This window comes from Cryptomeria japonica, unplaced genomic scaffold (genome assembly GCF_030272615.1).
Source record: "Cryptomeria japonica unplaced genomic scaffold, Sugi_1.0 HiC_scaffold_174, whole genome shotgun sequence".
Lineage (NCBI taxonomy): Eukaryota > Viridiplantae > Streptophyta > Pinopsida > Cupressales > Cupressaceae > Cryptomeria > Cryptomeria japonica.
The window spans coordinates 243549-250000 of record NW_026728996.1 but is presented as its reverse complement, the minus strand read 5'-3'; positions in this window follow the sequence as shown (position 1 = coordinate 250000).

Below are 6452 nucleotides of genomic sequence, written 5' to 3'. Positions count from 1 at the left end.
TTGCAACGAAGGAACGTGCCAAAGATCGAGAACAATGGCAGAAGAATGCTAGTAACGTGCACTTCGGGGACCAACGCATCACCGGAAGACAACCGCCAAACATCGAAAGAGTCGCGATGCTCCGCAACCTACGTGCAAAGCGTCGCACACCGGGTAAGGGAGTGAGAGCCCCAAACATAGCTGGGCGAGGCGCTCACTCCGCTCTTTATATCTCGTTAATACCGCCAAGGGAAATGGCACAAGCACACCACACACAAGCATCCTCGGAAGAGGACAGTTCGAGTGACAGGTCAAATCCAAGAGTTCCGAAGACTACCTCCAGGAACAATCGGGAACAAGACCGATTACAAGTCGTCGAGTCTGTTACTGGGACGAACACGAGATGCGCACAGGAAATCGATCAGCCCTCACAATGGCCCAAGGCCAGAGATCGGACTGCTACGATTTACCCCAACAATCATCGTGCCACTCTTCGCAGAGAGGTGATAGACGCCAACGAGCCCGCGCATAGCAATCGAGGTGTAAAAAGGGCGTTGAAGGCAGGAAGCCTGGACGAAAGAGGCTACGAGGTCACCTCGAAGCGGTCTAAGAATCGGGCGCACTTGGGGCGACTACCAGTGCCAACCCCTTATCCCGCGGTGCGTCCGACACACAGAAATTTCCAAGGCGGCCAAGGAGCCTCCCCGCATAGCAATCGGGGTGTGAGGTTACGGATGCAGCATTGATAGCAATCGAGGTGTGAGGCGAAGGATGCAGAAGTGAGAGCCGAAGGGATGTAGCAGAGATAGCAATCGGGGTGTGTGATGCAGAAGAGATAGCAATCGAGGTGTGCGGTGGGAAGGGCCCAGCAGCCAGAATGCATGAAGCGACGGATGAAGCAGTTGATGACAACCGGGCTGTGAGGAGAGGAGGGATGCAGCCAAGAAAGCAATCAGGGCTCGAGGCAAGGGATGCATCAAGGATAGCAATCATGTTGTGAGGCGAGATTCCAAAGGCTAAACGTGAGAGGCTGCAGGGTCGACTCAGAGAGGTCTATGCATGTGAGAGGCTGAAAGCAAGGTCGACTCGGAGCGGTCTATGCATCGGGCCGCGCTTGGGGCGACTACCAGTGCCAACCCCTTATCCCGCGACGCGTCCCGACAAAGAGAACGTTCCAAGGCGGCAGAGGAGGTTACCAGCCGAAGGATGCAGTAGCAATAACAGGTATAGTTCCGCGGCCGGCCCGAGAAGACTCACCGCATAGGAATCGGGATGCGAGGCGAGGGATGCGGCGGGAAGGGCCCCGACGGCTAAACGGAAGAGGCTGCAGGGCCGCCTCGGAATGGTCCAAGCATCGGATGCGATTGGGACGACTACCAGTGCCAACACCCTTATCCCGCGATGCGTCCGATACACAGATAGTTCCAAGGCGGCCGAGGAGCCTCACCGCATATCAATCGGGGGTGCGAGTGCGAGGGATGGGGGCGGGAAGGCCCCAACGGCTAGACGGAAGAGGCTTCAGGGCCACCTCGGAATGGTCCAAGCATCGGACGCGCTTGGGGCGACTGCCAGTGCCAACCCCTTATCCCGCGATTGCGTCCGATACACAGATGGTTCCAAGGCGGCCGAGGAGCCTCACCGCATAGCAATCGGGGGTGCGAGGCGAGGGATGGGGCGGGAAGGCCCCAACGGCTAGACGGAAGAGGCTTCAGGGCCGCCTAGGAATGGTCCAAAGCATCGGACACGCTTGGGGCGACTACCAGTGACAGCCCCCTATCCCGCGATGCGTCCGATACGAAGATGGTCCAAGGCGGCCGAGGAGCCTCACCGCATAGCAATCGGGGTGCGAGGTGGGGGATGCGGCGAGATGGCCCCAACGGCTAGACGGAAGAGGCCACAGGGCCGCGTCGGAATAGTCCAAGCATCGGACGCGCTTGGGGCGACTACCAGTGACAACCCCTTATCCCGCGATGCGTCCGATACGAAGATAGTTTCCAAGGCGGCCGAGGAGCCTCACCGCATAGCAATCGGTAGGGGTGCGAGGTGGGGGATGCGGCGAGATGGCCCCAACGGCTAGACGGAAGAGGCTGCAGGGCCGCCTCGGAATAGTCCAAGCATCGGACGCGCTTGGGGCCACTACCAGTGACAACCCCTTATCCCGCAATGCGTCCGATACGAAGATAGTTCCAAGGCGGCCGAAGAGCCTCACCGCATAAGCAATCGGGGTGCGAGGTGGGGGGATGCGCGGAGATGGCCCCAACGGCTAGACGGAAGAGGCCACAGGGCCGCCTCCGGAATAGTCCAAGCATCGGACGCGCTTGGGGCGACTACCAGTGACAACCCCTTATCCCGCGATGCGTCGATACGAAGATAGTTCCCAGGGCGGCCGAGGAGCCTCACCGCATAGCAATCGGGGTGCGAGGCGAGGGATGCGGCGAGATGGCCCCAAAGGCTAGACGGAAGAGGCCTGCAGGGCTGCCTCGGAATAGTCCAAGCATCGGACGCGCTTGCTCGGGGCGACTACCACTGCCAACCCCTTATCCCGCGATGCGTCCGATACACAGATAGTTCCGAGGCGGCCGAGGAGGTGGGGGATGCAGCGAGATGGCCCCAACGGCTAGACGGAAGAGGCTTGCAGGGCCGCCTCGGAATAGTCCAAGCATCGGACGCGCTTGGGGCGACTACCAGTGACAACCCCTTATCCCGCGATGCGTCCGATACACAGGATAGTTCCAGAGGCGGCCAAGGAGCCTCACCGCATAGCAATCGTGGTGCGAGGTGGGGGATGCGGCGAGATGGCCCCAACGGCTAGACGGAAGAGGCTGCAGGGCCGCCTCGGAATGGTCCAAGCATCGGATTGCGCTTGGGGCGACTACCACTGCCAACCCCCTTATCCCGCGATGCGTCCGATACACAGATAGTTCCAAGGGGGGCGGCCGAGGAGCCTCACAGCATAGCAATCAGGGTGCGAGGCGAGGGATGCGGCGAGGAAAGCCCCAAACGGCTAGAGGGAAGAGGCTTCAGGTCCGCCTCGGAATGGTCCAAGCATCGGACGCGCTTGGGGCGACTACCAGTGACAACCCCTTATCCCGCGACGCTGTCCGATACACAGATAGTTCCAAGGCGGCCGAGGAGCCTCACCGCATAGCAATCGGGGTGCGAGGCGAGGGATGCGGCGAGAAGGACCCCCACGGCTACACGGAAGAGGCTTCGGGCCGCCTCGGAATGGTCCAAGCATCGGACGCGCTTGGGCGACTACCAGTGACAACCCCTTATCCCGCGACGCGTCCGATACACAGATAGTTCCAAGGCGGGCCGAGGAGCCTCACCGCATAGCAATCGGGGTGCGAGGCGAGGGATGCGGCGAGGAAGGACCCAACGGCTACACGGAAGAGGCTTCGGGGCCGCTCGGAATGGTCCAAGCATCGGACGCGCTTGGGGCGACTACCTAGTGACAACCCCTTATCCCGCGACGCGTCCGATACACAGATAGTTCCAAGGCGGCCGAGGAGCCTCACCGCATAGCAATCGGGGTGCGAGGCGAGGGATGCGGCGAGAAGGACCCAACGGGCTAGACGGAAGAGGCTTCGGGTCCGCCTCGGAATGGTCAAGCATCGGACGCGCTTGGGGCGACTACCAGTGACAACCCCTTATCCCGCGACGCGTCCGATACACAGATAGTTCCAAGGCGGCCGAGGAGCCTCACCGCATAGCAATCGGGGTGCGAGGCGAGGGATGCGGCGGAGAAGGACCCAACGGCTAGACGGAAGAGGCTTCGGGTCCGCCTCGGAATGGTCCAAGCATCGGACGCGCTTGGGGCGACTACAGTGACAACCCCTTTATCCCGCGACGCGTCCGATACACAGATAGTTCCAAGGCGGCCGAGGAGCCTCACCGCATAGCAATCGGGGTGCGAGGCGAGGGATGCGGCCGAGAAGGACCCAACGGCTAGACGGAAGAGGCTTCGGGTCCGCCTCGGAATGGTCCAAGCATCGGACGCGCTTGGGCGACTACCAGTGACAACCCCTTATCCCGCGACGCGTCCGATACACAGATAGTTCCGAGGCGGCCGAGGAGCCTCACCGCATAGCAATCGGGGTGCGAGGCGAAGGATGCGGGCGAGAAGGACCCAACGGTCTAGACGGAAGAGGCTTCGGGTCCGCCTCGGAATGGTCTAAGCATCGGACGCGCTTGGGGGCGACTACCAGTGACAACCCCCTTATCCCGCGACGCGTCCGATACACAGATAGTTCCAAGGCGGGCCGAGGAGCCTCACCGCATAGCAATCGGGGTGCGAGGCGAGGGATGCGGCGAGAAGGACCCAACGGCTAGACGGAAGAGGCTTCAGGGCCGCCTCGGAATGGTCCAAGCATCGAACGCGCTTGGGGCGGACTACCAGTGACAACCCCTTATCCCGCGACGCGTCCGATACACAGATAGTTCCGAGGCGGCCGAGGAGCCTCACCGCATAGCAATCGGGTGTGCGAGGCGAGGGATGCGGGCGAGAAGGGACCCAACGGCTAGACGGAAGAGGCTTCAGGGCCGCCTCGGAATGGTCCAAGCATCGGACGCGCTTGGGGCGACTACCAGTGACAACCCCTTATCCCGCGACGCGTCCGATACACAGATAGTTCCGAGGGCGGCCGAGGAGCCTCCACCGCATAGCAATCGGGGTGCGAGGCGAGGGATGCGGCGAGAAGGACCAACGGCTAGACGGAAGAGGCTTCAGGGCCGCCTCGGAATGGTCCAAGCATCGGACGCGCTTGGGGCGACTACCAATGACAACCCATTATCCCGCGACGCGTCCGATACACAGATAGTTCCGAGGCGGCCGAGGAGCCTCACCGCATAGCAATCGGGGTGCGAGGCGAGGGATGCGGCGAGAAGGACCCAACGGCTAGACGGAAGAGGCTTCAGGGCCGCCTCGGAATGGTCCAAGCATCGGACGCGCTTGGGGCGACTACCAGTGACAACCCCTTATCCCGCGACGCGTCCGATACACAGATAGTTCCGAGGCGGCCGAGGAGCCTCACCGCATAGCAATCGGGGTGCGAGGCGAGGGATGCGGCGAGAAGGACCCAACGGCTAGACGGAAGAGGCTTCAGGGCCGCCTCGGAATGGTCCAAGCATCGGACGCGCTTGGGGCGACTACCGTTGCCAACCCCTTATCCCGCGATGCGTCTGATACACAGATAGTTCCGAGGCGGCCGAGGAGCCTCACCGCATAGCAATCGGGTTGCGAGGCAGATTATTGGGAAGGGAACCCCCTGGGATGCGGCTCAAGCAGTGCCCAAAGGGACTGGAATGCGGAATCACATCGAGAGACCCAAATGCTATACGAGGGCTCAAATCGAATTATCGATTTGGCCACGACATGGACGCATCGGAACGACTACCTTTGCCGAACCACTCGCAATTGCATCCATACCGAAACCAATAGACATTTCCGTTAGAGCCCTCGCATAGCATTCGGGAATCTCGCATGCCCCTCTAAATCGACCAATGCTGGCGCTCAATGAAAATCCGAGCGCTACCACCGTTCGAGCGCCAGCATTGGTCGAGTTAGAGGGGCACGGGGGAGAATGCTCCAGTCAACACCTCCCCTATATAAGTTATTTGTCCGATTCTCGCACAACCGTAGTCTGCCTCGTCGAATCAAACAACGGTCCCAGATTCCGACTTCCGTTCCGTAGAGACCCAAAAGCTAGATGGAGGCTCGCAAGAAAGAGAGTCGGCGCATAGCAATCGGGTTTCTCGAACGTTTAGGGACCGAGCTCACTTGCGGATAGGGCAAAATCCGCCAAGCAACCCAAAAGCTAGACGGGGGCTCGAATCGAATCGCCTAGGCGGCCACAACAACGACGTGTTGGATCGACTACCAGTGCCAAACCATTCAGCAAGACTAGTCTGTGTCGAGGCCGGATAGAGATTCTCAGAGAGCGCCCGCATAGCATTTAGGAGACCTGCCGCGTCCCTCACACTCGACAAATGGTGGTGCACGTTTATAAATCCGAGCGATCCCAACCCTTTCAAGCACCAACATCGGTCGAGATAGAGGGGCACGGAGGGGGCTGCGTGAGACAACACAGTCCCCTATATAAGTTATTTGTCCGATTCTCACACATCCGAAGAATGGTCATCAAATCGGACAACAGCCCAAACTTCCGACTTCCGTCCCAGAAAGCCCAAGAGCTATCTAAAACGTTCATGGCCGGAACTCGATCGCGGCTATACCAGTCCGCCAAGCAACCCAAAAGCTAGACTGGAGCTCTAGTCGAATCACCTCTGTGGCCATTGCAAGGACGTGTTGGAGCGACTACCATTGCCGAACCATTCCGCAGGTCGAGTCCATACCAAGGCCGCATAGAGATTCACGATGAGCTCCTGCATAGCAATCAGGAGACTTGCCGTGTCCATCACAATCGATAAATCCTGGTGCAAGATTTTTGCATCCGAGCGCTCCAACCAGTCGA